Source organism: Globicephala melas, unplaced genomic scaffold (genome assembly GCF_963455315.2).
Source record: "Globicephala melas unplaced genomic scaffold, mGloMel1.2 SCAFFOLD_346, whole genome shotgun sequence".
In the NCBI taxonomy this organism is placed as follows: Eukaryota; Metazoa; Chordata; class Mammalia; order Artiodactyla; family Delphinidae; genus Globicephala; species Globicephala melas.
This window is the reverse complement of record NW_027207515.1, coordinates 262,672-288,359: the sequence shown is the minus strand read 5'-3', so window position 1 is coordinate 288,359 and position 25,688 is coordinate 262,672. Positions and strand designations below refer to the sequence as shown.

Here is a 25,688-nt window from a genome sequence, read left to right as displayed (position 1 = left end):
GACTATGGTCAGGGCAGGATCTGTGCAGCGCGGTTGGGGGAGCCCTGGGGTCTTGAAGGGGCTGAGGTGGGAGGGCTGCTGGGGTGTGACCGGGACAAGGGTTGGATTTCAGGGCTCACCCTGCTCCCGGCCTCCCCCCTCCCCTTCTTGCCTCAACTCTGGAGGCATCTGAAGAGATTCTTGCGGGCACTTTTCAATCGTATTTTCCACAAAGGTGAGTGGGCGCCGGCGTGGGTTCAGGGGATGTGGGCCTGTCCCCTTTCTTCTATCCCTGCTTTGATTCTCAGCCCCTCAGGAACCCAGGCCCTGACCCATCTCGCCTTTCCCCACAGACAAGCAAGCCAGCTGTGTAGGCACCCATCGCATGTGCATGCGCTGCTCCGTGGATCCCAAGAACCTGTGCTCAAGAGTTTCTTCCCACTTCTGCCATCGCCCAAGCTTCCTGCTCGGGCAGGTAAACCCACCTTGACTACTGCCTGCAGCGGGGCTCGGCGGGGGCGGAGCCGGCGGCCCCCCCGCCGCGGGCGAGTAAAGGAGAAGGCGGGCGGAGCGGGAGGCAAAAAGCCTACAGCACCCGGTATTCCCAGGCGGTCTCCCATCCAAGTACTAACCAGGCCCGACCCTGCTTAGCTTCCGAGATCAGACGAGATCGGGCGCGTTCAGGGTGGTATGGCCGTAGACGGGGGCGGGGGGCCGCGGGCGGCCTCTTGAGGCCCAGTTTCGCTGGCGCTGGCGCCTTAACGCCAGCCTGGCGGCCGGCCCGCCCCGGCAGGGCCCCCTCGCCCGCCCAGGCAGGGGCAACGGAGGTCTCGGGTATCGGGCGGCGGCGGAGGGTTTGGCGACCACCTCCCAGCCCAGGGCGGCCGTGACCCAGCAAACCCTTCGGCGCTTGGCGCCCCGCCCAAGATCCCGCACGTCGCTCACAGGGACGTGGCCCCGGAGGCTTCAGGGCCCGGGGCCCGCGGTCCCTTGGGCATCGGCCCTGCCCGCCCACGCGGCCCTAGGCGCAGCCCGGCCGCAGCCCGGGCCGGCCCTCCTGCCCGACAGCAGCTGGCCCGAAGCCACCGGGAGCCACCATTGAGTCGCCACGGCCCCTCAGCCCCGGCAAGGCCACCCTTGCCCCCACACCCCCCGCCGAGCTCAGGACCCCGCCCCTGGTGGCCGGCAGGCCCGGGGAAGCGGCCCCTGCCCTCGATCCCGCTCCCGCACCCGGCCGCGGTGACACGCCAGAGGGGCGGGGTGGGGGTGGGGCTTTTGTCGGAGGGAGCTGTGGAGGGACACACCGGCACACAGGTGGCGGCGCCGGGGCTGGGCGCCGGTGGGGGCGGCCAGGTGCAGGTCGAGGGGCTCGCGGGCCGAAAGGACGGCAACTGGGCCCATGGCGGAGTCTGGGTCTGGAGGGCTCTGAGCCTCCATCCGCTCTGGTGCCTCGGGTCTACCGGCCCGACGCCTGGTAGCGCGACACCCCACCGGCCCACAGACGTAGCCTCCCCAGCTGTGCTCACAGCGAGTCCAACCGCAGCCTGCATCCCTCCACGGGACACTTGGATTACTCCCGCGATCCCCACGAGGTGCGGCACCCGGCGGCCGAATGGGCTGAGATCCTGCCCTTGCGGCGCCCTGTGGCCACCTCCGCCTCCCTCACGGTACTGGCCGAGGCCTCGGACCAGCGGGCCCCGGCTCCCAGCTCAGCGCTGCTCCTCCGCCCCTCTCACCTCCTGCCCGACGTCCAGGCTACCGAGCACCCTCCACCCCCGCCCACCTTCATGCCACTCAGCCGGAACCCGGGAGGCAATGCCAACTACCAGGTGTATGACAGTCTGGTGCTGAAGCGGCAACCGCAGGAGGGCCAAGCGCGGGCCAACTCGCTGCTACCTTCCACCTCGGCCTCCAGGCCCTCTCTGCACGGGAGCCAGACTGGGAAAATGAACTTACCAGCAGCAAGTGGGGGCAGGGGCAGGGGGCGGCAGGGCATGGAGAGAGGAATAAAGAGCGCCAGAGTCCAGGAAACATTGGTGGTCTGTGGCTTGGAAGCGCCACTCCTTCTGCCAGCCTGGGTCCCTGCGCTTGGCTTCCTGCAATAAGAAGCCAGTGTCCCCTTCTTGGCCTGAGGGTCCCTTTGGTTTAGTGGCCACAGTTCTGCCAGCAGGCCCCTCCTGGTCCTATACCATGCACTAAGTACATCTGCAGCTGCAGACTCCAAACCCCTGGTCTCTGGGCACCTCCTCTGTGTCTCAGCTGTCCCTGTCCACAGAGAGCCTCATACAAGAAGTTGCTTCCAAACTGGGAGGTTCCACATCTGGGCAGGTCCAGCTCCAGGCCCAGTGAAGGGCATGAAGAAGGCTGAGGCTCTGGACTCCAGCCAGGCCTTCAGCAGGCCTCTGAGGCCAAGGTCTTCCTAGTCTCAAGAGGGGCCAAGAGACGCAATGTGTCATTTGAACAAGTGAGTCAGCGGGCGGTGAGCGAATGAATGACCGCTCGAGGGGATGTATGCCGGCCACCGGGCCCTGTTTGACTGTCCAGGCTCAGCTTACCTGACCCTGGTTACCAGGGAATGCCACTCTGGGCCCTCCTTTTCATCCCCCTCCCTCACTGTGACCTCACCACCTGCCCCATTATGACCCAGTCTGGCTCCCAGTTAAAACTGGAGGGCAGAGGGCCCAGGCAGTCCTGGGACCAACGGCCATGGGTGAGCGAAACTACTACCGAGCCGAGCCGTTCACTGGCCCCATCCCCAGGAAATGCCAGGAGCAAGGATACTCAATTCTTCTGATCCCGGTCAGCTTCATCTTGCTCAACGTGGGGATCAACATGGTGACTATGGTCAGGGCAGGATCTGTGCAGCGCGGTTGGGGGAGCCCTGGGGTCTTGAAGGGGCTGAGGTGGGAGGGCTGCTGGGGTGTGACCGGGACAAGGGTTGGATTTCAGGGCTCACCCTGCTCCCGGCCTCCCCCCTCCCCTTCTTCCCTCAACTCTGGAGGCATCTGAAGAGATTCTTGCGGGCACTTTTCAATCGTATTTTCCACAAAGGTGAGTGGGCGCCGGCGTGGGTTCAGGGGATGTGGGCCTGTCCCCTTTCTTCTATCCCTGCCTTGATTCTCAGCCCCTCAGGAACCCAGGCCCTGACCCATCTCGCCTTTCCCCACAGACAAGCAAGCCAGCTGTGTAGGCACCCATCGCATGTGCATGCGCTGCTCCGTGGATCCCAAGAACCTGTGCTCAAGAGTTTCTTCCCACTTCTGCCATCGCCCAAGCTTCCTGCTCGGGCAGGTAAACCCACCTTGACTACTGCCTGCAGCGGGGCTCGGCGGGGGCGGAGCCGGCGGCCCCCCCGCCGCGGGCGAGTAAAGGAGAAGGCGGGCGGAGCGGGAGGCAAAAAGCCTACAGCACCCGGTATTCCCAGGCGGTCTCCCATCCAAGTACTAACCAGGCCCGACCCTGCTTAGCTTCCGAGATCAGACGAGATCGGGCGCGTTCAGGGTGGTATGGCCGTAGACGGGGGCGGGGGGCCGCGGGCGGCCTCTTGAGGCCCAGTTTCGCTGGCGCTGGCGCCTTAACGCCAGCCTGGCGGCCGGCCCGCCCCGGCAGGGCCCCCTCGCCCGCCCAGGCAGGGGCAACGGAGGTCTCGGGTATCGGGCGGCGGCGGAGGGTTTGGCGACCACCTCCCAGCCCAGGGCGGCCGTGACCCAGCAAACCCTTCGGCGCTTGGCGCCCCGCCCAAGATCCCGCACGTCGCTCACAGGGACGTGGCCCCGGAGGCTTCAGGGCCCGGGGCCCGCGGTCCCTTGGGCATCGGCCCTGCCCGCCCACGCGGCCCTAGGCGCAGCCCGGCCGCAGCCCGGGCCGGCCCTCCTGCCCGACAGCAGCTGGCCCGAAGCCACCGGGAGCCACCATTGAGTCGCCACGGCCCCTCAGCCCCGGCAAGGCCACCCTTGCCCCCACACCCCCCGCCGAGCTCAGGACCCCGCCCCTGGTGGCCGGCAGGCCCGGGGAAGCGGCCCCTGCCCTCGATCCCGCTCCCGCACCCGGCCGCGGTGACACGCCAGAGGGGCGGGGTGGGGGGGGGCTTTTGACGGAGGGAGCTGTGGAGGGACATACCGGCACACAGGTGGCGGCGCCGGGGCTGGGCGCCGGTGGGGGCGGCCAGGTGCAGGTCGAGGGGCTCGCGGGCCGAAAGGACGGCAACTGGGCCCATGGCGGAGTCTGGGTCTGGAGGGCTCTGAGCCTCCATCCGCTCTGTTGCCTCGGGTCTACCGGCCCGACGCCTGGTAGCGCGACACCCCACCGGCCCACAGACGTAGCCTCCCCAGCTGTGCTCACAGCGAGTCCAACCGCAGCCTGCATCCCTCCACGGGACACTTGGATTACTCCCGCGATCCCCACGAGGTGCGGCACCCGGCGGCCGAATGGGCTGAGATCCTGCCCTTGCGGCGCCCTGTGGCCACCTCCGCCTCCCTCACGGTACTGGCCGAGGCCTTGGACCAGCGGGCCCCGGCTCCCAGCTCAGCGCTGCTCCTCCGCCCCTCTCACCTCCTGCCCGACGTCCAGGCTACCGAGCACCCTCCACCCCCGCCCACCTTCATGCCACTCAGCCGGAACCCGGGAGGCAATGCCAACTACCAGGTGTATGACAGTCTGGTGCTGAAGCGGCAACCGCAGGAGGGCCAAGCGCGGGCCAACTCGCTGCTACCTTCCACCTCGGCCTCCAGGCCCTCTCTGCACGGGAGCCAGACTGGGAAAGTGAACTTACCAGCAGCAAATGGGGGCAGGGGCAGGGGGCGGCAGGGCATGGAGAGAGGAATAAAGAGCGCCAGAGTCCAGGAAACATTGGTGGTCTGTGGCTTGGAAGCACCACTCCTTCTGCCAGCCTGGGTCCCTGCGCTTGGCTTCCTGCAATAAGAAGCCAGTGTCCCCTTCTTGGCCTGAGGGTCCCTTTGGTTTAGTGGCCACAGTTCTGCCAGCAGGCCCCTCCTGGTCCTATACCATGCACTAAGTACATCTGCAGCTGCAGACTCCAAACCCCTGGTCTCTGGGCACCTCCTCTGTGTCTCAGCTGTCCCTGTCCACAGAGAGCCTCATACAAGAAGTTGCTTCCAAACTGGGAGGTTCCACATCTGGGCAGGTCCAGCTCCAGGCCCAGTGAAGGGCATGAAGAAGGCTGAGGCTCTGGACTCCAGCCAGGCCTTCAGCAGGCCTCTGAGGCCAAGGTCTTCCTAGTCTCAAGAGGGGCCAAGAGACGCAATGTGTCATTTGAACAAGTGAGTCAGCGGGCGGTGAGCGAATGAATGACCGCTCGAGGGGATGTATGCCGGCCACCGGGCCCTGTTTGACTGTCCAGGCTCAGCTTACCTGACCCTGGTTACCAGGGAATGCCACTCTGGGCCCTCCTTTTCATCCCCCTCCCTCACTGTGACCTCACCACCTGCCCCATTATGACCCAGTCTGGCTCCCAGTTAAAACTGGAGGGCAGAGGGCCCAGGCAGTCCTGGGACCAACGGCCATGGGTGAGCGAAACTACTACCGAGCCGAGCCGTTCACTGGCCCCATCCCCAGGAAATGCCAGGAGCAAGGATACTCAATTCTTCTGATCCCGGTCAGCTTCATCTTGCTCAACGTGGGGATCAACATGGTGACTATGGTCAGGGCAGGATCTGTGCAGCGCGGTTGGGGGAGCCCTGGGGTCTTGAAGGGGCTGAGGTGGGAGGGCTGCTGGGGTGTGACCGGGACAAGGGTTGGATTTCAGGGCTCACCCTGCTCCCGGCCTCCCCCCTCCCCTTCTTGCCTCAACTCTGGAGGCATCTGAAGAGATTCTTGCGGGCACTTTTCAATCGTATTTTCCACAAAGGTGAGTGGGCGCCGGCGTGGGTTCAGGGGATGTGGGCCTGTCCCCTTTCTTCTATCCCTGCTTTGATTCTCAGCCCCTCAGGAACCCAGGCCCTGACCCATCTCGCCTTTCCCCACAGACAAGCAAGCCAGCTGTGTAGGCACCCATCGCATGTGCATGCGCTGCTCCGTGGATCCCAAGAACCTGTGCTCAAGAGTTTCTTCCCACTTCTGCCATCGCCCAAGCTTCCTGCTCGGGCAGGTAAACCCACCTTGACTACTGCCTGCAGCGGGGCTCGGCGGGGGCGGAGCCGGCGGCCCCCCCGCCGCGGGCGAGTAAAGGAGAAGGCGGGCGGAGCGGGAGGCAAAAAGCCTACAGCACCCGGTATTCCCAGGCGGTCTCCCATCCAAGTACTAACCAGGCCCGACCCTGCTTAGCTTCCGAGATCAGACGAGATCGGGCGCGTTCAGGGTGGTATGGCCGTAGACGGGGGCGGGGGGCCGCGGGCGGCCTCTTGAGGCCCAGTTTCGCTGGCGCTGGCGCCTTAACGCCAGCCTGGCGGCCGGCCCGCCCCGGCAGGGCCCCCTCGCCCGCCCAGGCAGGGGCAACGGAGGTCTCGGGTATCGGGCGGCGGCGGAGGGTTTGGCGACCACCTCCCAGCCCAGGGCGGCCGTGACCCAGCAAACCCTTCGGCGCTTGGCGCCCCGCCCAAGATCCCGCACGTCGCTCACAGGGACGTGGCCCCGGAGGCTTCAGGGCCCGGGGCCCGCGGTCCCTTGGGCATCGGCCCTGCCCGCCCACGCGGCCCTAGGCGCAGCCCGGCCGCAGCCCGGGCCGGCCCTCCTGCCCGACAGCAGCTGGCCCGAAGCCACCGGGAGCCACCATTGAGTCGCCACGGCCCCTCAGCCCCGGCAAGGCCACCCTTGCCCCCACACCCCCCGCCGAGCTCAGGACCCCGCCCCTGGTGGCCGGCAGGCCCGGGGAAGCGGCCCCTGCCCTCGATCCCGCTCCCGCACCCGGCCGCGGTGACACGCCAGAGGGGCGGGGTGGGGGGGGGCTTTTGACGGAGGGAGCTGTGGAGGGACATACCGGCACACAGGTGGCGGCGCCGGGGCTGGGCGCCGGTGGGGGCGGCCAGGTGCAGGTCGAGGGGCTCGCGGGCCGAAAGGACGGCAACTGGGCCCATGGCGGAGTCTGGGTCTGGAGGGCTCTGAGCCTCCATCCGCTCTGTTGCCTCGGGTCTACCGGCCCGACGCCTGGTAGCGCGACACCCCACCGGCCCACAGACGTAGCCTCCCCAGCTGTGCTCACAGCGAGTCCAACCGCAGCCTGCATCCCTCCACGGGACACTTGGATTACTCCCGCGATCCCCACGAGGTGCGGCACCCGGCGGCCGAATGGGCTGAGATCCTGCCCTTGCGGCGCCCTGTGGCCACCTCCGCCTCCCTCACGGTACTGGCCGAGGCCTTGGACCAGCGGGCCCCGGCTCCCAGCTCAGCGCTGCTCCTCCGCCCCTCTCACCTCCTGCCCGACGTCCAGGCTACCGAGCACCCTCCACCCCCGCCCACCTTCATGCCACTCAGCCGGAACCCGGGAGGCAATGCCAACTACCAGGTGTATGACAGTCTGGTGCTGAAGCGGCAACCGCAGGAGGGCCAAGCGCGGGCCAACTCGCTGCTACCTTCCACCTCGGCCTCCAGGCCCTCTCTGCACGGGAGCCAGACTGGGAAAGTGAACTTACCAGCAGCAAATGGGGGCAGGGGCAGGGGGCGGCAGGGCATGGAGAGAGGAATAAAGAGCGCCAGAGTCCAGGAAACATTGGTGGTCTGTGGCTTGGAAGCACCACTCCTTCTGCCAGCCTGGGTCCCTGCGCTTGGCTTCCTGCAATAAGAAGCCAGTGTCCCCTTCTTGGCCTGAGGGTCCCTTTGGTTTAGTGGCCACAGTTCTGCCAGCAGGCCCCTCCTGGTCCTATACCATGCACTAAGTACATCTGCAGCTGCAGACTCCAAACCCCTGGTCTCTGGGCACCTCCTCTGTGTCTCAGCTGTCCCTGTCCACAGAGAGCCTCATACAAGAAGTTGCTTCCAAACTGGGAGGTTCCACATCTGGGCAGGTCCAGCTCCAGGCCCAGTGAAGGGCATGAAGAAGGCTGAGGCTCTGGACTCCAGCCAGGCCTTCAGCAGGCCTCTGAGGCCAAGGTCTTCCTAGTCTCAAGAGGGGCCAAGAGACGCAATGTGTCATTTGAACAAGTGAGTCAGCGGGCGGTGAGCGAATGAATGACCGCTCGAGGGGATGTATGCCGGCCACCGGGCCCTGTTTGACTGTCCAGGCTCAGCTTACCTGACCCTGGTTACCAGGGAATGCCACTCTGGGCCCTCCTTTTCATCCCCCTCCCTCACTGTGACCTCACCACCTGCCCCATTATGACCCAGTCTGGCTCCCAGTTAAAACTGGAGGGCAGAGGGCCCAGGCAGTCCTGGGACCAACGGCCATGGGTGAGCGAAACTACTACCGAGCCGAGCCGTTCACTGGCCCCATCCCCAGGAAATGCCAGGAGCAAGGATACTCAATTCTTCTGATCCCGGTCAGCTTCATCTTGCTCAACGTGGGGATCAACATGGTGACTATGGTCAGGGCAGGATCTGTGCAGCGCGGTTGGGGGAGCCCTGGGGTCTTGAAGGGGCTGAGGTGGGAGGGCTGCTGGGGTGTGACCGGGACAAGGGTTGGATTTCAGGGCTCACCCTGCTCCCGGCCTCCCCCCTCCCCTTCTTGCCTCAACTCTGGAGGCATCTGAAGAGATTCTTGCGGGCACTTTTCAATCGTATTTTCCACAAAGGTGAGTGGGCGCCGGCGTGGGTTCAGGGGATGTGGGCCTGTCCCCTTTCTTCTATCCCTGCTTTGATTCTCAGCCCCTCAGGAACCCAGGCCCTGACCCATCTCGCCTTTCCCCACAGACAAGCAAGCCAGCTGTGTAGGCACCCATCGCATGTGCATGCGCTGCTCCGTGGATCCCAAGAACCTGTGCTCAAGAGTTTCTTCCCACTTCTGCCATCGCCCAAGCTTCCTGCTCGGGCAGGTAAACCCACCTTGACTACTGCCTGCAGCGGGGCTCGGCGGGGGCGGAGCCGGCGGCCCCCCCGCCGCGGGCGAGTAAAGGAGAAGGCGGGCGGAGCGGGAGGCAAAAAGCCTACAGCACCCGGTATTCCCAGGCGGTCTCCCATCCAAGTACTAACCAGGCCCGACCCTGCTTAGCTTCCGAGATCAGACGAGATCAGGCGCGTTCAGGGTGGTATGGCCGTAGACGGGGGCGGGGGGCCGCGGGCGGCCTCTTGAGGCCCAGTTTCGCTGGCGCTGGCGCCTTAACGCCAGCCTGGCGGCCGGCCCGCCCCGGCAGGGCCCCCTCGCCCGCCCAGGCAGGGGCAACGGAGGTCTCGGGTATCGGGCGGCGGCGGAGGGTTTGGCGACCACCTCCCAGCCCAGGGCGGCCGTGACCCAGCAAACCCTTCGGCGCTTGGCGCCCCGCCCAAGATCCCGCACGTCGCTCACAGGGACGTGGCCCCGGAGGCTTCAGGGCCCGGGGCCCGCGGTCCCTTGGGCATCGGCCCTGCCCGCCCACGCGGCCCTAGGCGCAGCCCGGCCGCAGCCCGGGCCGGCCCTCCTGCCCGACAGCAGCTGGCCCGAAGCCACCGGGAGCCACCATTGAGTCGCCACGGCCCCTCAGCCCCGGCAAGGCCACCCTTGCCCCCACACCCCCCGCCGAGCTCAGGACCCCGCCCCTGGTGGCCGGCAGGCCCGGGGAAGCGGCCCCTGCCCTCGATCCCGCTCCCGCACCCGGCCGCGGTGACACGCCAGAGGGGCGGGGTGGGGGGGGGCTTTTGACGGAGGGAGCTGTGGAGGGACATACCGGCACACAGGTGGCGGCGCCGGGGCTGGGCGCCGGTGGGGGCGGCCAGGTGCAGGTCGAGGGGCTCGCGGGCCGAAAGGACGGCAACTGGGCCCATGGCGGAGTCTGGGTCTGGAGGGCTCTGAGCCTCCATCCGCTCTGTTGCCTCGGGTCTACCGGCCCGACGCCTGGTAGCGCGACACCCCACCGGCCCACAGACGTAGCCTCCCCAGCTGTGCTCACAGCGAGTCCAACCGCAGCCTGCATCCCTCCACGGGACACTTGGATTACTCCCGCGATCCCCACGAGGTGCGGCACCCGGCGGCCGAATGGGCTGAGATCCTGCCCTTGCGGCGCCCTGTGGCCACCTCCGCCTCCCTCACGGTACTGGCCGAGGCCTTGGACCAGCGGGCCCCGGCTCCCAGCTCAGCGCTGCTCCTCCGCCCCTCTCACCTCCTGCCCGACGTCCAGGCTACCGAGCACCCTCCACCCCCGCCCACCTTCATGCCACTCAGCCGGAACCCGGGAGGCAATGCCAACTACCAGGTGTATGACAGTCTGGTGCTGAAGCGGCAACCGCAGGAGGGCCAAGCGCGGGCCAACTCGCTGCTACCTTCCACCTCGGCCTCCAGGCCCTCTCTGCACGGGAGCCAGACTGGGAAAGTGAACTTACCAGCAGCAAATGGGGGCAGGGGCAGGGGGCGGCAGGGCATGGAGAGAGGAATAAAGAGCGCCAGAGTCCAGGAAACATTGGTGGTCTGTGGCTTGGAAGCGCCACTCCTTCTGCCAGCCTGGGTCCCTGCGCTTGGCTTCCTGCAATAAGAAGCCAGTGTCCCCTTCTTGGCCTGAGGGTCCCTTTGGTTTAGTGGCCACAGTTCTGCCAGCAGGCCCCTCCTGGTCCTATACCATGCACTAAGTACATCTGCAGCTGCAGACTCCAAACCCCTGGTCTCTGGGCACCTCCTCTGTGTCTCAGCTGTCCCTGTCCACAGAGAGCCTCATACAAGAAGTTGCTTCCAAACTGGGAGGTTCCACATCTGGGCAGGTCCAGCTCCAGGCCCAGTGAAGGGCATGAAGAAGGCTGAGGCTCTGGACTCCAGCCAGGCCTTCAGCAGGCCTCTGAGGCCAAGGTCTTCCTAGTCTCAAGAGGGGCCAAGAGACGCAATGTGTCATTTGAACAAGTGAGTCAGCGGGCGGTGAGCGAATGAATGACCGCTCGAGGGGATGTATGCCGGCCACCGGGCCCTGTTTGACTGTCCAGGCTCAGCTTACCTGACCCTGGTTACCAGGGAATGCCACTCTGGGCCCTCCTTTTCATCCCCCTCCCTCACTGTGACCTCACCACCTGCCCCATTATGACCCAGTCTGGCTCCCAGTTAAAACTGGAGGGCAGAGGGCCCAGGCAGTCCTGGGACCAACGGCCATGGGTGAGCGAAACTACTACCGAGCCGAGCCGTTCACTGGCCCCATCCCCAGGAAATGCCAGGAGCAAGGATACTCAATTCTTCTGATCCCGGTCAGCTTCATCTTGCTCAACGTGGGGATCAACATGGTGACTATGGTCAGGGCAGGATCTGTGCAGCGCGGTTGGGGGAGCCCTGGGGTCTTGAAGGGGCTGAGGTGGGAGGGCTGCTGGGGTGTGACCGGGACAAGGGTTGGATTTCAGGGCTCACCCTGCTCCCGGCCTCCCCCCTCCCCTTCTTCCCTCAACTCTGGAGGCATCTGAAGAGATTCTTGCGGGCACTTTTCAATCGTATTTTCCACAAAGGTGAGTGGGCGCCGGCGTGGGTTCAGGGGATGTGGGCCTGTCCCCTTTCTTCTATCCCTGCCTTGATTCTCAGCCCCTCAGGAACCCAGGCCCTGACCCATCTCGCCTTTCCCCACAGACAAGCAAGCCAGCTGTGTAGGCACCCATCGCATGTGCATGCGCTGCTCCGTGGATCCCAAGAACCTGTGCTCAAGAGTTTCTTCCCACTTCTGCCATCGCCCAAGCTTCCTGCTCGGGCAGGTAAACCCACCTTGACTACTGCCTGCAGCGGGGCTCGGCGGGGGCGGAGCCGGCGGCCCCCCCGCCGCGGGCGAGTAAAGGAGAAGGCGGGCGGAGCGGGAGGCAAAAAGCCTACAGCACCCGGTATTCCCAGGCGGTCTCCCATCCAAGTACTAACCAGGCCCGACCCTGCTTAGCTTCCGAGATCAGACGAGATCGGGCGCGTTCAGGGTGGTATGGCCGTAGACGGGGGCGGGGGGCCGCGGGCGGCCTCTTGAGGCCCAGTTTCGCTGGCGCTGGCGCCTTAACGCCAGCCTGGCGGCCGGCCCGCCCCGGCAGGGCCCCCTCGCCCGCCCAGGCAGGGGCAACGGAGGTCTCGGGTATCGGGCGGCGGCGGAGGGTTTGGCGACCACCTCCCAGCCCAGGGCGGCCGTGACCCAGCAAACCCTTCGGCGCTTGGCGCCCCGCCCAAGATCCCGCACGTCGCTCACAGGGACGTGGCCCCGGAGGCTTCAGGGCCCGGGGCCCGCGGTCCCTTGGGCATCGGCCCTGCCCGCCCACGCGGCCCTAGGCGCAGCCCGGCCGCAGCCCGGGCCGGCCCTCCTGCCCGACAGCAGCTGGCCCGAAGCCACCGGGAGCCACCATTGAGTCGCCACGGCCCCTCAGCCCCGGCAAGGCCACCCTTGCCCCCACACCCCCCGCCGAGCTCAGGACCCCGCCCCTGGTGGCCGGCAGGCCCGGGGAAGCGGCCCCTGCCCTCGATCCCGCTCCCGCACCCGGCCGCGGTGACACGCCAGAGGGGCGGGGTGGGGGGGGGCTTTTGACGGAGGGAGCTGTGGAGGGACATACCGGCACACAGGTGGCGGCGCCGGGGCTGGGCGCCGGTGGGGGCGGCCAGGTGCAGGTCGAGGGGCTCGCGGGCCGAAAGGACGGCAACTGGGCCCATGGCGGAGTCTGGGTCTGGAGGGCTCTGAGCCTCCATCCGCTCTGTTGCCTCGGGTCTACCGGCCCGACGCCTGGTAGCGCGACACCCCACCGGCCCACAGACGTAGCCTCCCCAGCTGTGCTCACAGCGAGTCCAACCGCAGCCTGCATCCCTCCACGGGACACTTGGATTACTCCCGCGATCCCCACGAGGTGCGGCACCCGGCGGCCGAATGGGCTGAGATCCTGCCCTTGCGGCGCCCTGTGGCCACCTCCGCCTCCCTCACGGTACTGGCCGAGGCCTTGGACCAGCGGGCCCCGGCTCCCAGCTCAGCGCTGCTCCTCCGCCCCTCTCACCTCCTGCCCGACGTCCAGGCTACCGAGCACCCTCCACCCCCGCCCACCTTCATGCCACTCAGCCGGAACCCGGGAGGCAATGCCAACTACCAGGTGTATGACAGTCTGGTGCTGAAGCGGCAACCGCAGGAGGGCCAAGCGCGGGCCAACTCGCTGCTACCTTCCACCTCGGCCTCCAGGCCCTCTCTGCACGGGAGCCAGACTGGGAAAGTGAACTTACCAGCAGCAAATGGGGGCAGGGGCAGGGGGCGGCAGGGCATGGAGAGAGGAATAAAGAGCGCCAGAGTCCAGGAAACATTGGTGGTCTGTGGCTTGGAAGCACCACTCCTTCTGCCAGCCTGGGTCCCTGCGCTTGGCTTCCTGCAATAAGAAGCCAGTGTCCCCTTCTTGGCCTGAGGGTCCCTTTGGTTTAGTGGCCACAGTTCTGCCAGCAGGCCCCTCCTGGTCCTATACCATGCACTAAGTACATCTGCAGCTGCAGACTCCAAACCCCTGGTCTCTGGGCACCTCCTCTGTGTCTCAGCTGTCCCTGTCCACAGAGAGCCTCATACAAGAAGTTGCTTCCAAACTGGGAGGTTCCACATCTGGGCAGGTCCAGCTCCAGGCCCAGTGAAGGGCATGAAGAAGGCTGAGGCTCTGGACTCCAGCCAGGCCTTCAGCAGGCCTCTGAGGCCAAGGTCTTCCTAGTCTCAAGAGGGGCCAAGAGACGCAATGTGTCATTTGAACAAGTGAGTCAGCGGGCGGTGAGCGAATGAATGACCGCTCGAGGGGATGTATGCCGGCCACCGGGCCCTGTTTGACTGTCCAGGCTCAGCTTACCTGACCCTGGTTACCAGGGAATGCCACTCTGGGCCCTCCTTTTCATCCCCCTCCCTCACTGTGACCTCACCACCTGCCCCATTATGACCCAGTCTGGCTCCCAGTTAAAACTGGAGGGCAGAGGGCCCAGGCAGTCCTGGGACCAACGGCCATGGGTGAGCGAAACTACTACCGAGCCGAGCCGTTCACTGGCCCCATCCCCAGGAAATGCCAGGAGCAAGGATACTCAATTCTTCTGATCCCGGTCAGCTTCATCTTGCTCAACGTGGGGATCAACATGGTGACTATGGTCAGGGCAGGATCTGTGCAGCGCGGTTGGGGGAGCCCTGGGGTCTTGAAGGGGCTGAGGTGGGAGGGCTGCTGGGGTGTGACCGGGACAAGGGTTGGATTTCAGGGCTCACCCTGCTCCCGGCCTCCCCCCTCCCCTTCTTGCCTCAACTCTGGAGGCATCTGAAGAGATTCTTGCGGGCACTTTTCAATCGTATTTTCCACAAAGGTGAGTGGGCGCCGGCGTGGGTTCAGGGGATGTGGGCCTGTCCCCTTTCTTCTATCCCTGCTTTGATTCTCAGCCCCTCAGGAACCCAGGCCCTGACCCATCTCGCCTTTCCCCACAGACAAGCAAGCCAGCTGTGTAGGCACCCATCGCATGTGCATGCGCTGCTCCGTGGATCCCAAGAACCTGTGCTCAAGAGTTTCTTCCCACTTCTGCCATCGCCCAAGCTTCCTGCTCGGGCAGGTAAACCCACCTTGACTACTGCCTGCAGCGGGGCTCGGCGGGGGCGGAGCCGGCGGCCCCCCCGCCGCGGGCGAGTAAAGGAGAAGGCGGGCGGAGCGGGAGGCAAAAAGCCTACAGCACCCGGTATTCCCAGGCGGTCTCCCATCCAAGTACTAACCAGGCCCGACCCTGCTTAGCTTCCGAGATCAGACGAGATCGGGCGCGTTCAGGGTGGTATGGCCGTAGACGGGGGCGGGGGGCCGCGGGCGGCCTCTTGAGGCCCAGTTTCGCTGGCGCTGGCGCCTTAACGCCAGCCTGGCGGCCGGCCCGCCCCGGCAGGGCCCCCTCGCCCGCCCAGGCAGGGGCAACGGAGGTCTCGGGTATCGGGCGGCGGCGGAGGGTTTGGCGACCACCTCCCAGCCCAGGGCGGCCGTGACCCAGCAAACCCTTCGGCGCTTGGCGCCCCGCCCAAGATCCCGCACGTCGCTCACAGGGACGTGGCCCCGGAGGCTTCAGGGCCCGGGGCCCGCGGTCCCTTGGGCATCGGCCCTGCCCGCCCACGCGGCCCTAGGCGCAGCCCGGCCGCAGCCCGGGCCGGCCCTCCTGCCCGACAGCAGCTGGCCCGAAGCCACCGGGAGCCACCATTGAGTCGCCACGGCCCCTCAGCCCCGGCAAGGCCACCCTTGCCCCCACACCCCCCGCCGAGCTCAGGACCCCGCCCCTGGTGGCCGGCAGGCCCGGGGAAGCGGCCCCTGCCCTCGATCCCGCTCCCGCACCCGGCCGCGGTGACACGCCAGAGGGGCGGGGTGGGGGGGGGCTTTTGACGGAGGGAGCTGTGGAGGGACATACCGGCACACAGGTGGCGGCGCCGGGGCTGGGCGCCGGTGGGGGCGGCCAGGTGCAGGTCGAGGGGCTCGCGGGCCGAAAGGACGGCAACTGGGCCCATGGCGGAGTCTGGGTCTGGAGGGCTCTGAGCCTCCATCCGCTCTGTTGCCTCGGGTCTACCGGCCCGACGCCTGGTAGCGCGACACCCCACCGGCCCACAGACGTAGCCTCCCCAGCTGTGCTCACAGCGAGTCCAACCGCAGCCTGCATCCCTCCACGGGACACTTGGATTACTCCCGCGATCCCCACGAGGTGCGGCACCCGGCGGCCGAATGGGCTGAGATCCTGCCCTTGCGGCGCCCTGTGGCCACCTCCGCCTCCCTCACGGTACTGGCCGAGGCCTTGGACCAGCGGGCCCCGGCTCCCAGCTCAGCGCTGCTCCTCCGCCCCTCTCACCTCCTGCCCGACGTCCAGGCTACCGAGCACCCTCCACCCCCGCCCACCTTCATGCCACTCAGCCGGAACCCGGGAGGCAATGCCAACTACCAGGTGTATGACAGTCTGGTGCTGAAGCGGCAACCGCAGGAGGGCCAAGCGCGGGCCAACTCGCTGCTACCTTCCACCTCGGCCTCCAGGCCCTCTCTGCACGGGAGCCAGACTGGGAAAGTGAACTTACCAGCAGCAAATGGGGGCAGGGGCAGGGGGCGGCAGGGCATGGAGAGAGGAATAAAGAGCGCCAGAGTCCAGGAAACATTGGTGGTCTGTGGCTTGGAAGCACCACTCCTTCTGCCAGCCTGGGTCCCTGCGCTTGGCTTCCTGCAATAAGAAGCCAGTGTCCCCTTCTTGGCCTGAGGGTCCCTTTGGTTTAGTGGCCACAGTTCTGCCAGCAGGCCCCTCCTGGTCCTATACCATGCACTAAGTACATCTGCAGCTGCAGACTCCAAACCCCTGGTCTCTGGGCACCTCCTCTGTGTCTCAGCTGTCCCTGTCCACAGAGAGCCTCATACAAGAAGTTGCTTCCAAACTGGGAGGTTCCACATCTGGGCAGGTCCAGCTCCAGGCCCAGTGAAGGGCATGAAGAAGGCTGAGGCTCTGGACTCCAGCCAGGCCTTCAGCAGGCCTCTGAGGCCAAGGTCTTCCTAGTCTCAAGAGGGGCCAAGAGACGCAATGTGTCATTTGAACAAGTGAGTCAGCGGGCGGTGAGCGAATGAATGACCGCTCGAGGGGATGTATGCCGGCCACCGGGCCCTGTTTGACTGTCCAGGCTCAGCTTACCTGACCCTGGTTACCAGGGAATGCCACTCTGGGCCCTCCTTTTCATCCCCCTCCCTCACTGTGACCTCACCACCTGCCCCATTATGACCCAGTCTGGCTCCCAGTTAAAACTGGAGGGCAGAGGGCCCAGGCAGTCCTGGGACCAACGGCCATGGGTGAGCGAAACTACTACCGAGCCGAGCCGTTCACTGGCCCCATCCCCAGGAAATGCCAGGAGCAAGGATACTCAATTCTTCTGATCCCGGTCAGCTTCATCTTGCTCAACGTGGGGATCAACATGGTGACTATGGTCAGGGCAGGATCTGTGCAGCGCGGTTGGGGGAGCCCTGGGGTCTTGAAGGGGCTGAGGTGGGAGGGCTGCTGGGGTGTGACCGGGACAAGGGTTGGATTTCAGGGCTCACCCTGCTCCCGGCCTCCCCCCTCCCCTTCTTGCCTCAACTCTGGAGGCATCTGAAGAGATTCTTGCGGGCACTTTTCAATCGTATTTTCCACAAAGGTGAGTGGGCGCCGGCGTGGGTTCAGGGGATGTGGGCCTGTCCCCTTTCTTCTATCCCTGCTTTGATTCTCAGCCCCTCAGGAACCCAGGCCCTGACCCATCTCGCCTTTCCCCACAGACAAGCAAGCCAGCTGTGTAGGCACCCATCGCATGTGCATGCGCTGCTCCGTGGATCCCAAGAACCTGTGCTCAAGAGTTTCTTCCCACTTCTGCCATCGCCCAAGCTTCCTGCTCGGGCAGGTAAACCCACCTTGACTACTGCCTGCAGCGGGGCTCGGCGGGGGCGGAGCCGGCGGCCCCCCCGCCGCGGGCGAGTAAAGGAGAAGGCGGGCGGAGCGGGAGGCAAAAAGCCTACAGCACCCGGTATTCCCAGGCGGTCTCCCATCCAAGTACTAACCAGGCCCGACCCTGCTTAGCTTCCGAGATCAGACGAGATCGGGCGCGTTCAGGGTGGTATGGCCGTAGACGGGGGCGGGGGGCCGCGGGCGGCCTCTTGAGGCCCAGTTTCGCTGGCGCTGGCGCCTTAACGCCAGCCTGGCGGCCGGCCCGCCCCGGCAGGGCCCCCTCGCCCGCCCAGGCAGGGGCAACGGAGGTCTCGGGTATCGGGCGGCGGCGGAGGGTTTGGCGACCACCTCCCAGCCCAGGGCGGCCGTGACCCAGCAAACCCTTCGGCGCTTGGCGCCCCGCCCAAGATCCCGCACGTCGCTCACAGGGACGTGGCCCCGGAGGCTTCAGGGCCCGGGGCCCGCGGTCCCTTGGGCATCGGCCCTGCCCGCCCACGCGGCCCTAGGCGCAGCCCGGCCGCAGCCCGGGCCGGCCCTCCTGCCCGACAGCAGCTGGCCCGAAGCCACCGGGAGCCACCATTGAGTCGCCACGGCCCCTCAGCCCCGGCAAGGCCACCCTTGCCCCCACACCCCCCGCCGAGCTCAGGACCCCGCCCCTGGTGGCCGGCAGGCCCGGGGAAGCGGCCCCTGCCCTCGATCCCGCTCCCGCACCCGGCCGCGGTGACACGCCAGAGGGGCGGGGTGGGGGGGGGCTTTTGACGGAGGGAGCTGTGGAGGGACATACCGGCACACAGGTGGCGGCGCCGGGGCTGGGCGCCGGTGGGGGCGGCCAGGTGCAGGTCGAGGGGCTCGCGGGCCGAAAGGACGGCAACTGGGCCCATGGCGGAGTCTGGGTCTGGAGGGCTCTGAGCCTCCATCCGCTCTGTTGCCTCGGGTCTACCGGCCCGACGCCTGGTAGCGCGACACCCCACCGGCCCACAGACGTAGCCTCCCCAGCTGTGCTCACAGCGAGTCCAACCGCAGCCTGCATCCCTCCACGGGACACTTGGATTACTCCCGCGATCCCCACGAGGTGCGGCACCCGGCGGCCGAATGGGCTGAGATCCTGCCCTTGCGGCGCCCTGTGGCCACCTCCGCCTCCCTCACGGTACTGGCCGAGGCCTTGGACCAGCGGGCCCCGGCTCCCAGCTCAGCGCTGCTCCTCCGCCCCTCTCACCTCCTGCCCGACGTCCAGGCTACCGAGCACCCTCCACCCCCGCCCACCTTCATGCCACTCAGCCGGAACCCGGGAGGCAATGCCAACTACCAGGTGTATGACAGTCTGGTGCTGAAGCGGCAACCGCAGGAGGGCCAAGCGCGGGCCAACTCGCTGCTACCTTCCACCTCGGCCTCCAGGCCCTCTCTGCACGGGAGCCAGACTGGGAAAGTGAACTTACCAGCAGCAAATGGGGGCAGGGGCAGGGGGCGGCAGGGCATGGAGAGAGGAATAAAGAGCGCCAGAGTCCAGGAAACATTGGTGGTCTGTGGCTTGGAAGCGCCACTCCTTCTGCCAGCCTGGGTCCCTGCGCTTGGCTTCCTGCAATAAGAAGCCAGTGTCCCCTTCTTGGCCTGAGGGTCCCTTTGGTTTAGTGGCCACAGTTCTGCCAGCAGGCCCCTCCTGGTCCTATACCATGCACTAAGTACATCTGCAGCTGCAGACTCCAAACCCCTGGTCTCTGGGCACCTCCTCTGTGTCTCAGCTGTCCCTGTCCACAGAGAGCCTCATACAAGAAGTTGCTTCCAAACTGGGAGGTTCCACATCTGGGCAGGTCCAGCTCCAGGCCCAGTGAAGGGCATGAAGAAGGCTGAGGCTCTGGACTCCAGCCAGGCCTTCAGCAGGCCTCTGAGGCCAAGGTCTTCCTAGTCTCAAGAGGGGCCAAGAGACGCAATGTGTCATTTGAACAAGTGAGTCAGCGGGCGGTGAGCGAATGAATGACCGCTCGAGGGGATGTATGCCGGCCACCGGGCCCTGTTTGACTGTCCAGGCTCAGCTTACCTGACCCTGGTTACCAGGGAATGCCACTCTGGGCCCTCCTTTTCATCCCCCTCCCTCACTGTGACCTCACCACCTGCCCCATTATGACCCAGTCTGGCTCCCAGTTAAAACTGGAGGGCAGAGGGCCCAGGCAGTCCTGGGACCAACGGCCATGGGTGAGCGAAACTACTACCGAGCCGAGCCGTTCACTGGCCCCATCCCCAGGAAATGCCAGGAGCAAGGATACTCAATTCTTCTGATCCCGGTCAGCTTCATCTTGCTCAACGTGGGGATCAACATGGTGACTATGGTCAGGGCAGGATCTGTGCAGCGCGGTTGGGGGAGCCCTGGGGTCTTGAAGGGGCTGAGGTGGGAGGGCTGCTGGGGTGTGACCGGGACAAGGGTTGGATTTCAGGGCTCACCCTGCTCCCGGCCTCCCCCCTCCCCTTCTTGCCTCAACTCTGGAGGCATCTGAAGAGATTCTTGCGGGCACTTTTCAATCGTATTTTCCACAAAGGTGAGTGGGCGCCGGCGTGGGTTCAGGGGATGTGGGCCTGTCCCCTTTCTTCTATCCCTGCCTTGATTCTCAGCCCCTCAGGAACCCAGGCCCTGACCCATCTCGCCTTTCCCCACAGACAAGCAAGCCAGCTGTGTAGGCACCCATCGCATGTGCATGCGCTGCTCCGTGGATCCCAAGAACCTGTGCTCAAGAGTTTCTTCCCACTTCTGCCATCGCCCAAGCTTCCTGCTCGGGCAGGTAAACCCACCTTGACTACTGCCTGCAGCGGGGCTCGGCGGGGGCGGAGCCGGCGGCCCCCCCGCCGCGGGCGAGTAAAGGAGAAGGCGGGCGGAGCGGGAGGCAAAAAGCCTACAGCACCCGGTATTCCCAGGCGGTCTCCCATCCAAGTACTAACCAGGCCCGACCCTGCTTAGCTTCCGAGATCAGACGAGATCGGGCGCGTTCAGGGTGGTATGGCCGTAGACGGGGGCGGGGGGCCGCGGGCGGCCTCTTGAGGCCCAGTTTCGCTGGCGCTGGCGCCTTAACGCCAGCCTGGCGGCCGGCCCGCCCCGGCAGGGCCCCCTCGCCCGCCCAGGCAGGGGCAACGGAGGTCTCGGGTATCGGGCGGCGGCGGAGGGTTTGGCGACCACCTCCCAGCCCAGGGCGGCCGTGACCCAGCAAACCCTTCGGCGCTTGGCGCCCCGCCCAAGATCCCGCACGTCGCTCACAGGGACGTGGCCCCGGAGGCTTCAGGGCCCGGGGCCCGCGGTCCCTTGGGCATCGGCCCTGCCCGCCCACGCGGCCCTAGGCGCAGCCCGGCCGCAGCCCGGGCCGGCCCTCCTGCCCGACAGCAGCTGGCCCGAAGCCACCGGGAGCCACCAATGAGTCGCCACGGCCCCTCAGCCCCGGCAAGGCCACCCTTGCCCCCACACCCCCCGCCGAGCTCAGGACCCCGCCCCTGGTGGCCGGCAGGCCCGGGGAAGCGGCCCCTGCCCTCGATCCCGCTCCCGCACCCGGCCGCGGTGACACGCCAGAGGGGCGGGGTGGGGGGGGGCTTTTGTCGGAGGGAGCTGTGGAGGGACACACCGGCACACAGGTGGCGGCGCCGGGGCTGGGCGCCGGTGGGGGCGGCCAGGTGCAGGTCGAGGGGCTCGCGGGCCGAAAGGACGGCAACTGGGCCCGCGGCGGAGTCTGGGTCCGGGCCAGCCACCCCGGGAGCGTCTGGGGTGCGCCTGCCTTCCAGGGCCGCCTTCTGGCCGCCTGGCCGGCCGGGCCGGCGGGGAGCGACCCCGCCGGCGCGCGCCGTGGTGGGAGGGGCCTGAGGAGGTGGGGCCTGCAGCGGGGCCCGGCGGGGGCGGAGCCGGCGGCCCCCGCCGCGGGCGAGTAAAGGAGAAGGCGGGCGGAGCGGGAGGCAAAAAGCCTACAGCACCCGGTATTCCCAGGCGGTCTCCCATCCAAGTACTAACCAGGCCCGACCCTGCTTAGCTTCCGAGATCAGACGAGATCGGGCGCGTTCAGGGTGGTATGGCCGTAGACGGGGGCGGGGGGCCGCGGGCGGCCTCTTGAGGCCCAGTTTCGCTGGCGCTGGCGCCTTAACGCCAGCCTGGCGGCCGGCCCGCCCCGGCAGGGCCCCCTCGCCCGCCCAGGCAGGGGCAACGGAGGTCTCGGGTATCGGGCGGCGGCGGAGGGTTTGGCGACCACCTCCCAGCCCAGGGCGGCCGTGACCCAGCAAACCCTTCGGCGCTTGGCGCCCCGCCCAAGATCCCGCACGTCGCTCACAGGGACGTGGCCCCGGAGGCTTCAGGGCCCGGGGCCCGCGGTCCCTTGGGCATCGGCCCTGCCCGCCCACGCGGCCCTAGGCGCAGCCCGGCCGCAGCCCGGGCCGGCCCTCCTGCCCGACAGCAGCTGGCCCGAAGCCACCGGGAGCCACCATTGAGTCGCCACGGCCCCTCAGCCCCGGCAAGGCCACCCTTGCCCCCACACCACCCGCCGAGCTCAGGACCCCGCCCCTGGTGGCCGGCAGGCCCGGGGAAGCGGCCCCTGCCCTCGATCCCGCTCCCGCACCCGGCCGCGGTGACACGCCAGAGGGGCGGGGTGGGGGTGGGGCTTTTGTCGGAGGGAGCTGTGGAGGGACACACCGGCACACAGGTGGCGGCGCCGGGGCTGGGCGCCGGTGGGGGCGGCCAGGTGCAGGTCGAGGGGCTCGCGGGCCGAAAGGACGGCAACTGGGCCCATGGCGGAGTCTGGTTCTGGAGGGCTCTGAGCCTCCATCCGCTCTGGTGCCTCGGGTCTACCGGCCCGACGCCTGGTAGCGCGACACCCCACCGGCCCACAGACGTAGCCTCCCCAGCTGTGCTCACAGCGAGTCCAACCGCAGCCTGCATCCCTCCACGGGACACTTGGATTACTCCCGCGATCCCCACGAGGTGCGGCACCCGGCGGCCGAATGGGCTGAGATCCTGCCCTTGCGGCGCCCTGTGGCCACCTCCGCCTCCCTCACGGTACTGGCCGAGGCCTCGGACCAGCGGGCCCCGGCTCCCAGCTCAGCGCTGCTCCTCCGCCCCTCTCACCTCCTGCCCGACGTCCAGGCTACCGAGCACCCTCCACCCCCGCCCACCTTCATGCCACTCAGCCGGAACCCGGGAGGCAATGCCAACTACCAGGTGTATGACAGTCTGGTGCTGAAGCGGCAACCGCAGGAGGGCCAAGCGCGGGCCAACTCGCTGCTACCTTCCACCTCGGCCTCCAGGCCCTCTCTGCACGGGAGCCAGACTGGGAAAGTGAACTTACCAGCAGCAAATGGGGGCAGGGGCAGGGGGCGGCAGGGCATGGAGAGAGGAATAAAGAGCGCCAGAGTCCAGGAAACATTGGTGGTCTGTGGCTTGGAAGCACCACTCCTTCTGCCAGCCTGGGTCCCTGCGCTTGGCTTCCTGCAATAAGAAGCCAGTGTCCCCTTCTTGGCCTGAGGGTCCCTTTGGTTTAGTGGCCACAGTTCTGCCAGCAGGCCCCTCCTGGTCCTATACCATGCACTAAGTACATCTGCAGCTGCAGACTCCAAACCCCTGGTCTCTGGGCACCTCCTCTGTGTCTCAGCTGTCCCTGTCCACAGAGAGCCTCATACAAGAAGTTGCTTCCAAACTGGGAGGTTCCACATCTGGGCAGGTCCAGCTCCAGGCCCAGTGAAGGGCATGAAGAAGGCTGAGGCTCTGGACTCCAGCCAGGCCTTCAGCAGGCCTCTGAGGCCAAGGTCTTCCTAGTCTCAAGAGGGGCCAAGAGACGCAATGTGTCATTTGAACAAGTGAGTCAGCGGGCGGTGAGCGAATGAATGACCGCTCGAGGGGATGTATGCCGGCCACCGGGCCCTGTTTGACTGTCCAGGCTCAGCTTACCTGACCCTGGTTACCAGGGAATGCCACTCTGGGCCCTCCTTTTCATCCCCCTCCCTCACTGTGACCTCACCACCTGCCCCATTATGACCCAGTCTGGCTCCCAGTTAAAACTGGAGGGCAGAGGGCCCAGGCAGTCCTGGGACCAACGGCCATGGGTGAGCGAAACTACTACCGAGCCGAGCCGTTCACTGGCCCCATCCCCAGGAAATGCCAGGAGCAAGGATACTCAATTCTTCTGATCCCGGTCAGCTTCATCTTGCTCAACGTGGGGATCAACATGGTGACTATGGTCAGGGCAGGATCTGTGCAGCGCGGTTGGGGGAGCCCTGGGGTCTTGAAGGGGCTGAGGTGGGAGGGCTGCTGGGGTGTGACCGGGACAAGGGTTGGATTTCAGGGCTCACCCTGCTCCCGGCCTCCCCCCTCCCCTTCTTGCCTCAACTCTGGAGGCATCTGAAGAGATTCTTGCGGGCACTTTTCAATCGTATTTTCCACAAAGGTGAGTGGGCGCCGGCGTGGGTTCAGGGGATGTGGGCCTGTCCCCTTTCTTCTATCCCTGCTTTGATTCTCAGCCCCTCAGGAACCCAGGCCCTGACCCATCTCGCCTTTCCCCACAGACAAGCAAGCCAGCTGTGTAGGCACCCATCGCATGTGCATGCGCTGCTCCGTGGATCCCAAGAACCTGTGCTCAAGAGTTTCTTCCCACTTCTGCCATCGCCCAAGCTTCCTGCTCGGGCAGGTAAACCCACCTTGACTACTGCCTGCAGCGGGGCTCGGCGGGGGCGGAGCCGGCGGCCCCCCCGCCGCGGGCGAGTAAAGGAGAAGGCGGGCGGAGCGGGAGGCAAAAAGCCTACAGCACCCGGTATTCCCAGGCGGTCTCCCATCCAAGTACTAACCAGGCCCGACCCTGCTTAGCTTCCGAGATCAGACGAGATCGGGCGCGTTCAGGGTGGTATGGCCGTAGACGGGGGCGGGGGGCCGCGGGCGGCCTCTTGAGGCCCAGTTTCGCTGGCGCTGGCGCCTTAACGCCAACCTGGCGGCCGGCCCGCCCCGGCAGGGCCCCCTCGCCCGCCCAGGCAGGGGCAACGGAGGTCTCGGGTATCGGGCGGCGGCGGAGGGTTTGGCGACCACCTCCCAGCCCAGGGCGGCCGTGACCCAGCAAACCCTTCGGCGCTTGGCGCCCCGCCCAAGATCCCGCACGTCGCTCACAGGGACGTGGCCCCGGAGGCTTCAGGGCCCGGGGCCCGCGGTCCCTTGGGCATCGGCCCTGCCCGCCCACGCGGCCCTAGGCGCAGCCCGGCCGCAGCCCGGGCCGGCCCTCCTGCCCGACAGCAGCTGGCCCGAAGCCACCGGGAGCCACCATTGAGTCGCCACGGCCCCTCAGCCCCGGCAAGGCCACCCTTGCCCCCACACCCCCCGCCGAGCTCAGGACCCCGCCCCTGGTGGCCGGCAGGCCCGGGGAAGCGGCCCCTGCCCTCGATCCCGCTCCCGCACCCGGCCGCGGTGACACGCCAGAGGGGCGGGGTGGGGGGGGGCTTTTGACGGAGGGAGCTGTGGAGGGACATACCGGCACACAGGTGGCGGCGCCGGGGCTGGGCGCCGGTGGGGGCGGCCAGGTGCAGGTCGAGGGGCTCGCGGGCCGAAAGGACGGCAACTGGGCCCATGGCGGAGTCTGGGTCTGGAGGGCTCTGAGCCTCCATCCGCTCTGTTGCCTCGGGTCTACCGGCCCGACGCCTGGTAGCGCGACACCCCACCGGCCCACAGACGTAGCCTCCCCAGCTGTGCTCACAGCGAGTCCAACCGCAGCCTGCATCCCTCCACGGGACACTTGGATTACTCCCGCGATCCCCACGAGGTGCGGCACCCGGCGGCCGAATGGGCTGAGATCCTGCCCTTGCGGCGCCCTGTGGCCACCTCCGCCTCCCTCACGGTACTGGCCGAGGCCTTGGACCAGCGGGCCCCGGCTCCCAGCTCAGCGCTGCTCCTCCGCCCCTCTCACCTCCTGCCCGACGTCCAGGCTACCGAGCACCCTCCACCCCCGCCCACCTTCATGCCACTCAGCCGGAACCCGGGAGGCAATGCCAACTACCAGGTGTATGACAGTCTGGTGCTGAAGCGGCAACCGCAGGAGGGCCAAGCGCGGGCCAACTCGCTGCTACCTTCCACCTCGGCCTCCAGGCCCTCTCTGCACGGGAGCCAGACTGGGAAAGTGAACTTACCAGCAGCAAATGGGGGCAGGGGCAGGGGGCGGCAGGGCATGGAGAGAGGAATAAAGAGCGCCAGAGTCCAGGAAACATTGGTGGTCTGTGGCTTGGAAGCACCACTCCTTCTGCCAGCCTGGGTCCCTGCGCTTGGCTTCCTGCAATAAGAAGCCAGTGTCCCCTTCTTGGCCTGAGGGTC

General features: G+C 66.8%; 10 non-coding genes across 10 annotated transcripts; all 10 read right to left on the bottom strand.

Annotated features, from left to right (window-relative positions):
* Positions 1 to 562: 562 nt before the first annotated feature.
* Positions 563 to 681, bottom strand: LOC132595007 (5S ribosomal RNA). The gene has a single exon (XR_009561176.1). It is a non-coding gene; the product is annotated as a 5S ribosomal RNA (ribosomal RNA).
* Positions 682 to 3,378: 2,697 nt separating this feature from the next.
* LOC132595005 (5S ribosomal RNA) lies at positions 3,379 to 3,497 on the bottom strand. Its single transcript, XR_009561174.1, has one exon. It is a non-coding gene; the product is annotated as a 5S ribosomal RNA (ribosomal RNA).
* Positions 3,498 to 6,193: 2,696 nt separating this feature from the next.
* Positions 6,194 to 6,312, bottom strand: LOC132595004 (5S ribosomal RNA). Its single transcript, XR_009561173.1, has one exon. It is a non-coding gene; the product is annotated as a 5S ribosomal RNA (ribosomal RNA).
* A 2,696-nt stretch (positions 6,313 to 9,008) lies between these two features.
* On the bottom strand, positions 9,009 to 9,127 carry LOC132595009 (5S ribosomal RNA). Its single transcript, XR_009561178.1, has one exon. It is a non-coding gene; the product is annotated as a 5S ribosomal RNA (ribosomal RNA).
* Positions 9,128 to 11,823: 2,696 nt separating this feature from the next.
* LOC132595003 (5S ribosomal RNA) lies at positions 11,824 to 11,942 on the bottom strand. The gene has a single exon (XR_009561172.1). It is a non-coding gene; the product is annotated as a 5S ribosomal RNA (ribosomal RNA).
* A 2,696-nt stretch (positions 11,943 to 14,638) lies between these two features.
* Positions 14,639 to 14,757, bottom strand: LOC132595002 (5S ribosomal RNA). Its single transcript, XR_009561171.1, has one exon. It is a non-coding gene; the product is annotated as a 5S ribosomal RNA (ribosomal RNA).
* A 2,696-nt stretch (positions 14,758 to 17,453) lies between these two features.
* Positions 17,454 to 17,572, bottom strand: LOC132595001 (5S ribosomal RNA). Its single transcript, XR_009561170.1, has one exon. It is a non-coding gene; the product is annotated as a 5S ribosomal RNA (ribosomal RNA).
* Positions 17,573 to 20,268: 2,696 nt separating this feature from the next.
* On the bottom strand, positions 20,269 to 20,387 carry LOC132595000 (5S ribosomal RNA). Its single transcript, XR_009561169.1, has one exon. It is a non-coding gene; the product is annotated as a 5S ribosomal RNA (ribosomal RNA).
* A 932-nt stretch (positions 20,388 to 21,319) lies between these two features.
* Positions 21,320 to 21,438, bottom strand: LOC132594999 (5S ribosomal RNA). Its single transcript, XR_009561168.1, has one exon. It is a non-coding gene; the product is annotated as a 5S ribosomal RNA (ribosomal RNA).
* Positions 21,439 to 24,135: 2,697 nt separating this feature from the next.
* On the bottom strand, positions 24,136 to 24,254 carry LOC132594998 (5S ribosomal RNA). The gene has a single exon (XR_009561167.1). It is a non-coding gene; the product is annotated as a 5S ribosomal RNA (ribosomal RNA).
* Between the last annotated feature and the right edge of the window lie 1,434 nt (positions 24,255 to 25,688).